Source organism: Dipodomys spectabilis, unplaced genomic scaffold (genome assembly GCF_019054845.1).
Source record: "Dipodomys spectabilis isolate Male_0828 unplaced genomic scaffold, ASM1905484v1 ptg000145l, whole genome shotgun sequence".
NCBI lineage: Eukaryota > Metazoa > Chordata > Mammalia > Rodentia > Heteromyidae > Dipodomys > Dipodomys spectabilis.
In genome coordinates this window covers 5,734,763-5,747,590 of record NW_024870822.1, presented here as the reverse complement: position 1 = coordinate 5,747,590, position 12,828 = coordinate 5,734,763, and the positions used below count along the sequence as shown (strand labels likewise).

The 12,828-nt window shown below is 44.8% G+C and overlaps 1 protein-coding gene across 5 annotated transcripts in view; it reads left to right on the top strand.

The window, feature by feature from the left end:
• Positions 1-703: 703 nt before the first annotated feature.
• Positions 704-12,828, top strand: part of Hipk3 (homeodomain interacting protein kinase 3) — a 90,405-nt gene continuing 78,280 nt past the window's right edge. For all 5 annotated transcript variants that reach the window (XM_042691697.1, XM_042691695.1, XM_042691696.1 and 2 more), the window contains exon 1: positions 704-1,224. The gene's annotated coding sequence lies outside the window, so the exon portion shown is untranslated. The remainder of the gene's footprint in view (positions 1,225-12,828) is intronic.

Here is a 12,828-nt window from a genome sequence, read left to right as displayed (position 1 = left end):
AGGAAACTAGCCTTTGAGGGCCGAACTAACTTGATGGAGAGCGATCCACGCAGAGGTGGGTTTGGGGTTACGGAGGTGCGCGTGGGGACATTTCTCACGGGGATCGTTCTGCTTTCTTTAACGGGCGCTGACCACCGTTTTGGGATGATTTTAGGATAAGATGGTTCATTTGATCAAGCAATTGCCCCTTTCCTTTGCCCTTCAACCATAACAAAACCTTGCCAAGTTGCCGATCCTAAAGGAGTGGGGGAGGAGCATCATTATTATTAATTATTATTGTTTACTGAGGGATCTAAAAAGGCCTGTCAAATCTGCTTCCGTATTGTCATCCTGTTTCGGGGGTGCTAGAGCTTCTCAATTTCTTTTTTTCTTTTCCGAGTGGGCCTCCTCGAGTGAGGTTCCGCTGAGCCACGGGGTGCTGACGGATGTCGTTTTCCCGGGAGGGACGCGGTGATTCCCCCGGGTGGGATCCGCACCCACCACCGCCCGGCCGCCCGCCGGGCAGGCCGTGAGCGTCAAGTCCGGGGCGCGGCTGCGGGCGGACCCCGGGGTGGGGCTTCGCCGAGGCGGCGCGGCCGGAGCGGAGCGGGGCCGCCGAGGCTCGGCGCGCTGCGCGGCCGGGCGGGCGGTGGCGCTGCGGAGGCGGCGGCCGAGGCCCAGGCCGGCGGGCGCGGAGGAGGGGCCCGAGATTGGGGCGGCCGGCGGCAGCTGCCTGGGTGACGACAGCCGGCAGCGCGGCGCCCTGAGACCCCCTAGCCGCGCGGCCCCGGCGTCGCCGGCTCTCCGGCTGTCTTCCCTTTCCCTCCCCTCTCCGCCCCCAGCGGATTAGGAATGGGCCCCAACGGCTGCGGGGCCCGCGTCCCGCGCCGCCCGTAGGCCCCAGTGCGGAGGCCGGCCGGGCGGCCTGGCACTCCCGCCCCCATTCCCGGCCCCCGGAGTCAAGCGGTCCCCACCCCAGAGCCTCGGGAAGGAAGATGAGGCAGACAGGCCCGGCGTCCGGCAGCCAGAGCAGTAGCAGCAGCAGTCGGGGGAGGGTGTTTCGCTGTTTCCTCTCAGCCGCCAGGGCAAGATGGCAGCGGCCACAGAGAGGGGCTGAGCCCGGGTTGGGTGGTGCCGCCTGCTGAAGCGCCTGGCTCCCTGTCTCCGGCACGGCCCCGCGATCCGCCCCGGACATGCTCAGGGCTGCGGCCGCCCGACGAGTGGAGAGCGCGGGCCTCTAGGAAGGTAAGAGAGTCGGGCGGGGGGCACCGCCATCCGGGTGTGGGGCGGCGGGAGGAGGGCTCGGCCCAGGTCGCGGGTTCGCGGGCCCAGACTGGGCTGCCCGGAGCGGGGGCCCGGACCCTCCTCCGCATCCCCGGCGTCGCCGTGTAATTCTTTTCCGCTTTAGTTCCCCTGTGTGTCTGTGTCGGGGCCCGGGCGGCTCCCGCGAGGCCCGCGCCGCGCCGAGGCCCGAGGGCCGCGGGGTAGCCGCGCGTGCTTCCCGTGCGCGGTGGCGCAGCCTCCGGGAAGCCGCCTTGGCCCAGCCCTGGCGCGGCGGTGCCGGCCTCCCTCCCCCGCCAAGGTTGCGCAAGGCCTCTTCCCGGCAACCGAAGTTTTGTTTAGTCCCACCGGGTGTGTGCGGGTGGTGGTGTGTGGTGTGAGGTGGTGGTGGGGCGGCCCTCAGGCTCCCCCCCCCCCCCCCCCCCCCCCCCGCCGCCCTAGGCCGTCACTACGGAGACCTCTTTGCCTTTGATGAAGGGGAACCAACACAAACACGCCGCCCGGCACGCCCTGGGGGGCGCCGCGCCCGGAGTCGGCCCGCGCCTCGGGGCTCCGTGGGGGCCCCCGTCAGCAGCGGCGCGGAGCGGCGGGTTTGGAGGGTGTCAACTCCGGGGACGTGCGTGCGTGTGATTGTTGGGGAGGAGAAATGTGATCCGAGGCTCCGCGTCCCCAGCGGCGGCGAGAGGAAAGGCGTGGCGGCCGCGCGGCGGGGCTGTTGCCGGGCTTCTCGCGTTACGGTGGTGGTGCTGGTGCTGCTGGTGGCGGCGGCGGCCGCGGCGGTCGGCTGGATCCCGCTTTCCCTCCGCCGCCCCGGGAGAACGCGCAGAAGAAGGGACTTGGGAGGAGAATGTCTGTGTTCCCGTCGGGGGGCAGACGGCCCTGTTAACATGGTACGTGGGCTCTCGGGGAAGCCTGTTGTTTCCTCAGTGTTATCTGGGCTGGAGGATTTGCGCCAAAGGGTGTGTGCGTAAAAATTACCTTGGACCGATGACAGAGGAGTCACAACACGTTCAGTCCTTGAACCGTGTTGTCACAACCGGCCTCTTTGCAGGCCTGCTGGGGAATTTATTTTCATTCCACCTGTCAGCTCGCTGCGCCGAGGGGAGCTTCTGGTCGGCGGCAGCGGCGGCGGGAGCAGCAATGGTCCGGCTTGGTTCTCTTGTCCAGAGACAGGGAGGGAAAAGTTAGCTTTGGTTAAGCCAGCCAGTGCTTGGGAGATGAGCTGGATGTTTCTTCTCTTTTTCTGTTTTCGAGTTGAGATCTAGCTTTGGGGAGTGGAAGTAACTTGTTTTCAAACCAGTTCAGTTAATTTCAAGGTTTTAGTTTGCTGGATGCTTTGAAAATGTCTGATCAGAGTTATTACTAGTCGTAGTATTATTATTTTTTTAAAACGAATACCTTTTAGCAGGATCGATGAGGTTTTGTTTACCAAAACTTCATTCACAGGAAGCCTCCATTCACATTTTAATATTTCAGAAGCACGGGCATGTCTCGCCATATGTTTGATAAGTCTAGATTCTGCTTATGTTTGCAAGTGCGGTGCTAATTTTATACAATGAGCAACGATAAGTTTAGATAGATAGGTCATGATTAAGCTTCGTATTTTAGGCAAACAAAATATGATTGACCTTTTAAAAAATTGTTTCCAGTTTTATTGATTCTTTAGTGCCTTCAACCCTCTTACCAACGATTGAAATTGAACCAGCCAGTCCAGTTTATTTTTAAATCAACAAGATATGTACACATATATATTTTTTGGTATATGTATGGCTGTATTAATAAAGTATAGGATACTCTTGTGATATATAATGCTTATCTAGTGCAGTGTTTATTTTCTGCAGTATTTTGATTTCAATTTGTAAAAGTAGAGATGTGCAGAAATAACTTGATATTTTTTGACTATTTTTTAATTTTGGGGAACATAAAAATTTCTTTGGTCCTCATCTCCACTCTAGGGAGTACATTTTCTAAAAAAGACTGTATTTGTGGAAACCCATAGATTAAAAACCTATGTTTTGAACAGGTAAGATGAGCTTGATGCCTAGAACAGAACTGGCCATTAAATGTTTCAAATTTATATTTGGACATTGCTGACTACTGTAGCTAAACATACATATTAGGCAAGCAGATCATAACATGGTGAGACAGCTTATTGTCATAGCCCTTTTTCCATTGAACTAGTCATTATCTTGTTTATGAACCAGTCACTGGCTTCTGGACATGAGGTTTTTAGAGTCACATTAAAGGGGATGGTTTCTATGAGATAATTCTGGTAAACATGCTAGAAAAGAAGCTATAGGTCATACTGTTTGAATCTTTTGGAAGTTCTTTCATGGAATGCCACAAAAAAGTTCAGATTAACAAGATATTGCTGTGGCAAGTATGGCTTTGACACAAATAGGTATTTATTTCATTCTAGGATTGAAGGTGTTTCTGTGTGTGTGTGTGTGTGTGTGTGTGTGTGTGACAGAGCGAACAAGCAAGTGCTAGCACGCAGAGAGCACGTGCTAGCTTGAACTGAGGGCCAGAGCACTGTCTCTGAGCTTCTTTTTGCTCAAGACTAGTACTCTACCAACTGAGGCATGGCACTTCTGTTTTTTTTTGGTATTTACGTGGAGGTAAGTCTCATTGACTTTCCTGCCCTAGCTGGCTTCCACGCTCAGTCCTCAGATCTCAGCTCCCTGAGTAGCTAAGATTACAGGTATGAGCCACTGGGGCTGGGCTGAAGGTGATTTTTGAAACTTCAGAAAGCAACAGCTAGCTGTCAAAGGAACTTGATGGTGGAACTTCTATTTTTACGTATTTGATACATGAATACTGAAGGCTTATGAAAAGAGGAAAGGAAAAATGTAAACTTCCTGATGTGGAATTAATGTTTCCCAAATCTGATTCATATTCATTTAAGTGGAATACTTCTTTTTCACCTGAATGTTAAGATGACTTACTGCTTTTGACATTTTTGATAGGAAGAGTTAGCTTATTAAGTGCTGTTGTCATTGCAGCAGGTCATCCAGCATGACGGTAAGGTAGAGCAGATTGTCTTGCATGAAAATGTACTTTCCATTGCATCGTCACCAGAGTTTGGATATGAAAAGATATCTTGGCAATATTTAAATTTAATGATGTTATAAGGAACATTGAAACTCTCCATATTTAGAATATCCTTTTGTGTGCCATGTGCCGGTGACTCATGCCTGTAATCCTAGCTACTCAGGAGGCTGAGATCTGAGGATCATGGTTCAAAGCCAGCCCAGGCAGGAAAGTCCGTGATACTCTTGTCGAAAATGTTGAGATGACCATTGTGGTATGCAAAGTATTTCTGAAGACGAACTGTTGGAATTCCATTAAAATAGATGAATCTTATCAGTATTACTTCTCTCTGAGGGAACTTTGAGAACAGCTTTTACTGAAAGCTTTATCATTGGCAGCTTTTGTTTATAATAAATATATAAGTAAAAGTATGTTAAGTGTTTTACTTGTCTTGAATGTAGCTGCTTAAAAGACATATTCTTCTCTAGTACCTTTAATCACTTAATGTGACTTGAGTAAGGATATGAATGTGTGTGTGTGTATGTATTTAGAGCAGAAATTTGACTTGGTGATATTTTTAGGATCAAGCATTATGTGGTCAACTTATGGGCTCAGTTGATAACTTGGGGCCATATGTCACTAAATAAAGGAAACAACACATTGCCTAAATACTGAGACACCACACCACTGTTAAGTTCCAGTTCTAGATCTTCTGCTCTTCTTCCTTGTGTGGCATTAAAAGAAATGGATGGGGGGGGGGGGTGTCTGGGAAAGTTGCTCAGTGGTAGAGTGCTTGCCTTGTATGCATGAGGCCCTGGGTTCCATTTCCTCAGCACCATATAAGCATAAAAAGCCGGAAGTGGCACTGTGGCTCAAGTGGTAGAGGGCTAAACTTGAGCTGAAGAGATACTGGACAGTGCTCAGGCCCAGAGTTCAGGCCCCATGACCAAAAAAAAAAGGATGAGTATTGACAATATTATATCTTAGGTTGGTTCTTATTTAGACACTAAGTAGGTTTACTTCGTCTTCTATAAATAATGTCAATTTCAGTACTTTAGAAATCTTTTTTCAAACAAGAAGTCTTTGAAAGGAAAAAAGGACAGTATCTTTTTTTAAATCTTAAATGTAATTTGTTACTTTGAACTAAATTTTTCTAATTTTCTAAAAGTGAAAATTTTCACTTCTGTAAGATAGGAAAATTGGGAACTAGAGGGGGAAGAGTTGGGTGTAATTGGATTTGATAGAACAAAATCTATTGACTTAAGAGTCTAAGTGGAGACCGAGTGAACTCTGTTTTAGACTTATAATTATAGTTATATATATAGTTGTGTGTGTGTGTGTATACATAGTTAGCAAGGAATTTTAGTAGTTGAAGGAAGTTTGAGAATAATCTGCTGAGGCCTGCTAATGGCGTGTCTTGAGGGGTAACATCTTTATCTGAGTGCCTTGCACCTGGCTAGGCAGATGTTCTACCTCTAGAGCCATGACTCCAGCCACCCTTTGACTGCCATTTTTAAATTCCTCTCTTTCCTTCCTTTCTCTTTGTATCTTTAATTTTTTCAATCTAAAAGATTAAAAATGTTTTTCCTTATTATTTTGCATTAGTTATGTAGGGACAGATTTCATTGTGATATTTCCACCATATTTATAATATATTCCAGTCTTACCTCATCTAACCCCATCAATCACTCTCCCTTACCCTTTTTTTTTGGTCGGTCATGGGGCTTGAACTCTGGGCCTGAGCACTGTCCCTCAGCTCTTCAGCTCAAGGCAAGCACCCTACTGTTTAAGCCACAGCGCCACTTCCGGTTTTCTAGTGTTTTATTGGAGATAAGAGTCTCATGGACTTCCTGCCCAGGTTGGCTTTGAACTGCGATCCTCAGATCTCAGCCTCCTGAGTAGCTAGGATTACAGGTGTGAGTCACCAGCACCCGGCTCCCTTACCCTCTTTCTAGAACAGTTTGACCAGGTTTCATTGTCCTATTGCACATGCAGACCATCTACTTTCACCTTGTTCATCCTCTTTCATCCTCATGAACCCCTTCTCCACAGTACGACTGTCCCCCCCACAAAGCATGTTTCTCTTAGCAGACTTTTTTTAAAAATGTAGTTTGTAGGTCAGATAAACTTTCCATGTACTTAAGAAAATTTATTACAGACCTAACCTGAAATCAGAAGTCTAAAGAGCATAGAGAATATTACTATGAAGTGAGTTTGACATACAGAATTCACACTTTGTTTTTGGACATCTTTAAAACTTAGATACATGTAATATTGAATCTAGGTTATAGCTTCCTCTTTCCCTCCCTTCCCCACTGCCTCCCTCCCTCTTCCCTCCCTACCTCCTTTCCTTCTTCCCTCCCTTCTTCTCTTTCTCTTTAGGGATAGGGGGTCTTACTATGTAGTCAAGTGTGGTCTCAAACTTCAGATCCTCCTTGAGCTTACAGGTGGGCATCCCCACAGCTTCTCAAATTATTCATTAAAACTCGGACTTCTGATATCTATCACACTATTTGCTTCTGAGAAAAACATCTATTTTGAGAGAAGAGGGCCTTATACATGATAAGCATACATTTTCCCACTGAGCTACACCCACTCCAGCTGAAAAATACGCCCTTTTTAAAAAGACTAGATTTCCAAGTTCATTTTACCTTTACATATTCTTTGCTGGTAGACTTGTTTCATCCTCTACCAATGTATGTATATGTAATGTTGCAAAACCACCTAAGAAAAAATGATGTAAGCATAGCATTTTCATAGGAAATAATTAAGCCAATCATGTAGTATACACATGTAATCCCAGTATTTGGGAGGCTAAGATGGGAGGAACTCAAATTCAAGGCTGGGCTGGGCTGTATAGGGAGACCCAGTTTTAGAAAAAGAAAATGTCTGTAATCCTAGCTATTCTGGAGAGTGAATCGGAGTTTTGCAGTTTGAAGTCAGCCTGGGCAGGAAAAGTCCATGAGATTCTCTTACCTTCAGTGAACCAACAAAAAGCTGGAAGTGGAGCTATGGCCGAGTAGGTAGAGCCCTAGCCTTGAGCATAAAAAAAGCCATTGACTATCCCAAGACCCCAAGTTCAGGCCTTGAGACTGGAACATACACGCACCCCCACTCCCCATTATTTTATGTTTTGGTGGGCTTGGGTGCTGTCCCTGTGCTCTTCAGCTCAAGGTGAGTGCTCTATCACCTGAGCCACAGCTCCACTTCGTTTTCTAGTAGTTTATTGGAGATAAGAGCCTCACAGACTTTCCTTCCCTGGACTGGCTTTGAACTGTGATCCTCAGATCTCAGCCTCCTGAGTAGACAGGCGTGAGCCACCGTTGCCCAGCACATCACCTTGAGGTTACATATTTTCCATTGTTCCTTTTTGTGTTTCCCCTCTGTCCAGTTGGGATGTCACTATATTGCCTAGGCTGGTTTCCTAACTCCTGAGCTCAAGTACTCTTCGTATCTCTGCCTTCTGAGCTCCTGCTCTCTGTGTAGTGTCAAAAAATCATTTACAAATATGAGCAGCAATTTTATCAATTTATTTTTGTGACAAACTTCACCAAAGTTAATCAGTTTGATAGTCCATTTACCATATAGGAGCATTATATGTTAATTTAAATCATGTCTCCCAGGTATGATTAATAATGCAGTTCTATTGTTCCCATGTTTTCTCCCTCCACTCCCTTCCAGCTCACAGCTGGCACTACCACTTGAGTCATGCTTCTAGTCTGGCATTTAGCTGGTTAGTTGGAGATAAGAATCTCTCCGAGGGAGCTGGGAAGGTGCCTCAGTGGTAGAGCGCTTGCCTTGCATGCCTGAGGCCCTGGGTTCGATTCCTCAGCACCACATACGCAAAAAGAAAAAAGCCAGAAGTGTCGCTGTAGCTCAAGTGGTAGAGCGCTAGCCTTGAGCTGAAGAGCTGAGGGACAGCGCCCAGGCCCAGAGTTCAGGCCCCATGACCGGACCAAAAAATAATAATAAGAATCTCTCCGACTTTTCAGACTGGGTTGAGCCATGATCCTCAGAGCTAAGCTTTCTGAGTAGCTAGGATTACAAGCATGAGCTACTGGCAACTGGTTTGTGGTACACATAGAAAATTTCTACAACTTATTATTAGTAATTATCTTTAGTTGCATAAAGGGGTTTTAAGGGCTGGGATTGTGGCTTAGTGGTAGAGTGCTTGCCTAGCATTCATGAAGCCCTGAGTTCCATTCCTTAGTACCACATAAACAGCAAAAGCCTGAAGTGATGCTGTGGCTCAAATGGTAGGTAGAGTGCTAATCTTGAGCAGAGACAGGCTCAGGAACAGTGCCCAGGCCCTGAGTTCAAGCTCCAGGACTGGCAACCCCCCTGAAACAACACCCCCCCCCAAAAAAACCCCCAAAACCAACAAATAAAAGGGGTTTTAATTAAAAATGTCAACTTAATGTGTGCGACACATTTTTAGTAATGAAAGTAATGCAGGTATCTGCTGGTGTAGACTACTGTAATAAACTTCAAGGATCATCTCAAGACTCTCATTTACCTTTAACCATTTGTGACATTTACTTTTTGCATAATGTCTTAAGTGATAGTTTTAGAAGGCCAATTTAACCAGGCTTACACAGCACCCAATAGAGGTTTCACTAAAAGGAAGCACTTTTACTCTTTTTAGCTTTCATTCTGCTTCCAAAAAACATGTAGGAATTGAAGGTGAAGTTTGTAATAGAAGCAGACTGCTGCTCCTTTTCTGTCTAGTCTATAGGTTTATATCCCCTAAGATGCATGATAGACATTGAGAAATCAAATATATTATAAAAGTAGTGAAGCCAGGTGCTGGTGGCTCATGCCTGTAATCCTGAAGCTACCCAGAGGCTAAGATCTGAGGATCACGGTTTGAAGCCAGCCCCAGCAGGAAACTCTGTGAGACTCTTATCTCCAATAAACTACTCAGTAAACTACTCAAAAAAGGTGGAAGTGACCCTGTGGCTAGAGTACTAGCCTTGAGCAAAAAAAGAAGTGCCCGGGTGGAGTTCAGTCCCAGAACTGGGCAGAACAAAAGGCAAATACAGACAACTGTACTTCTTTACCTATGAACCTTTTCTTTATTGAGTAGTTGGCATTTATGTGATCCAGGGCTTGTGAATGTGTCATAATCACATTTGACTTCTCAGAACTCTGCTTTGTTCCCAACTCCTCCACTTCTAGCAGAGGGCTGTTTCCTGTGTGGGTCAGTGGCATGGTGATGTGCCAGATTTCCCACTCCCTATCTCTGAACTGAATGCGTATGGTGCATACTTTGTGCTTTCACTCCACTCTCAAGGAAAGAAATGGCTTATCAACCATTCAGTTCTCCATTTGGGTTACAACCTGAATTGGTTTTTCAGCATCTTCAGTTTTTCTAAGAACTTCACATTCCCACTTTCTCCTGGCTCTTTTTCTTCCCTTTTTGTTGTTGTTGTCTTTTTAAAAACATCTCTAGTGTCTGGGATCTTAAGCAGCCATCTTTTGGTGGCTTTCAAGTCCCTGGCCCCATTATTTCCATCTATTGTTTTTTCTAAATCATTTGTCCAGTGTAGTCCATATCATTGTGGTGAAATTACTTCCATTAAGCTGCCCATTGGTTTTATTGTTTATTTCTTTGGTTGACTCCCATCAGTGTCCCCTGCCTAATTGTAGACTTTCAACCACAACTGTATTTGGAACTGCTGTTGATCTGTGTATTGCTTTCCCCCACCCCTACACCACAAACTGATTATCTAATTTCTAAATTTATTCCATTGTCAGTATTTTCCATCTGCTATCCTTGTTTCTCTTAGGTTGTTTTTTGAAACTTAAAAATTTGGAAAAATATTTGTTGAATAAAATCTGTACTGCATTTGTGAAGTAAAATCAGCAATATTTATCATTATCAATTCCCCTTTCTGGGAATCCATGCTAAAGAAATTAAAAATGTACAAAAGCTGGGGCTGGAAGGTGGCTCAGTGGTAGAGCGCTTGCCTTGCATGCCTGAGGCCCTGGGTTTGATTCCTCAGCACCACATAAGCAAAAAGAAAAAAGCCGGAAAGTGGCGCTGTGGCTCAAGTAGAAGAGCGCTAGCCTTGAGCTGAAGAGGTGAGGGACAGCACCTAGGCCCAGAGTTCAGGCCCCACGACTGGACCCTCTCTCCCCCCCAAAAAAAGTACAAAAGCTATATGAAAATGTTTATTACAACTTCAGTGAAAAAAAATTGGCTGAGCGCCACTGGTTTATGCCTGTAATCTTAGCTTCTCAGGAGGCTGAGATTTGAGGATTGTGGTTCAGAGCCAGCCTAAGCAGGAAAGTCTGTGAGGCTCTTCCAGTCAATCATAGAAAAAGCCAGAGTGTTGCTGTGACTTGTCCGGTAGAGTGCTAGCCTTGAGCAAAGAGGGACAGCGCCCAAGCCCCAAGTTCAAGTCTCAGGAATGGCAAAAAAAAAAAAGGAAAAGCTGCAGTTCAGTGAATTATGAAATGTTCATAGAGTAAAATTTTCTCCTGCTATTTAAAGTAAAAAAGATATTCTGGCTGGGCGCTGGTGGCTTACGCCTGTAATCCTACTACTCAGGAGGCTGAGATATGAGGATCGTGGCTCAAAGCCAGCCCAGGCATGAAAGTCGGTGAGACTCTTACCTCCAATAAACCACCAGAAAACCGGAAGTGGCACTGTGGCTCAAGTGGTAGAGTGCTGGCCCTTGAGCTGAAGAGTTGAGGGACAGCGCCCAGGCCCAGAGTTCAAGCCCCAGGACCTACAAGAAAAAAAAAAATGTTCTATAAAAGAACTAAATTGGTATGTCAAGTTGTTAATGTATTTTGAATGTAAGCATGTAATGATGTGTACACTAAAATAATTGAATTAACTGGTTCTTGTGCCTGAAACACTTCATAATTTTATAGTAATTGCTTTAAAGATTGTTGTACTGAAATTTAATCCCTTTCTTGTGTGACTGATGTATATACTTTTTCATGATTTCATAGAAAAGTATTTTAAAATTTTACAAGTATACCCATTTTAGCAGTTTATTTCCAGGTAATGATAATGGTTTAATGGTAGTTTTTAGTTTTCAAGGTTATGTAAATAAGTTACATTTGAAATGTTAGTGTGATAAACATTGTAATGAAATAACTGGCATATTTATGTGTAGTTAATATGTAATCATTATTTTCATATCTGAGATTCTACACAGCTTCATGTGCAAATGCCTGATTAAAAAATGATATGAAGTTAGTTCTGGACCTTAAAGTTTTAGTTATTTAAAAACAGATTTTTAATCAGTAAACTAAACCCACTCTGCAGCCATTTCTAGTCACTTGAGTAAGCCTATTTTTCCTTATTTTAGTCCATGGAACCAAATGCTGGCCTTAATTTTGAACTTAAAAATATCTTAGGTATAGTTATTTACATAACTTCAAGCTGAGTTAAACTTTCAAAATATCTTTTTTCTACCTTTTTTATTTTTATTTTTCTTGCTGGTCCTGGAGCTTGAACTCAGGGCCTAGGCACTGTCCTTGAGCCTCTCTATGCTCAAGGCTAGCACTCTACCACTTGAGCCACAGTGCCACTTCCGACTTTTTCTGTTTATGTGGTACTAAGGAATTGAACCCAGGGCTTCATGCATTCTGGGCAAGCACTTTACCACTAAGCCACATTCCCAGCCTCTCTACCTTATATGTTGTATATGTATCTATGTTGTATATGTTCTAATGTATCTCATCCAGATACATTAGAAGTAGCATATTTTTCTTAACATTTTATAGTAGTGGTATATGTAATTTTAATAACATGCTTTGGCAGTGTGGCTTTTATAACATTCAATGAAAAAACTAAGTTTTTTTTCTGAGGTATACAGAAGAAGAAAAAAGTAGTTTATATTACCTTTGTAAGATCAGTTTGAAGTCTTAGAGTAGAGTTTATTATAAGCTGCCTAACAGTGGGTCACATGTTGGGGTGGGAAGGTGGCTCAGTGGTAGAGTGCTTGCCTTGCATGCATGAAGCCCTGGGTTTGATTCCTCAGCAGAAAAAGCCAGAAATGGCTCTGTGGCTCAAGTGGTAGAATGCTAGCCTTGAGCTGAAGAGCTGAGGGACAGTGCCCAGGCCCAGAGTTCAGGCCCCACGACGGACAAAAAAAAAAAAAAAGTTAATTATTAGAGGAAGTCACAGTGAAACGGGAGGAGTTCTAATAGATTTCTAAGAATTCTATGTTCTTCCTCTGAGTTACTGTTTTGAGAAGCTGCTTGTTTTCTTTCCTCTTTAGGTCTCTGAGCAATATATTTTTCTTCTTTAACTTTATATAAATCTCTATCCTGTCCACTTCCTCAAATTTGTCAAGAGAATAAGACACATTTGTATTTTTAAAAAATTTGTTTTTTTCTTAATGTATTCATTTCTGTTTTTCCTGTTGTTGGATTTTATACTAAAGTTTCCTGAAGCCATTGTTAAAAGGCCACTTTAAGTTGATGAAATACCTGTGACTGCTGATTGAACTTTTACAGTTTCTATCTTAGGAAGATTTCTAAAAGTATTTCATTAAATATCTTAAAAAGTATTTAAAT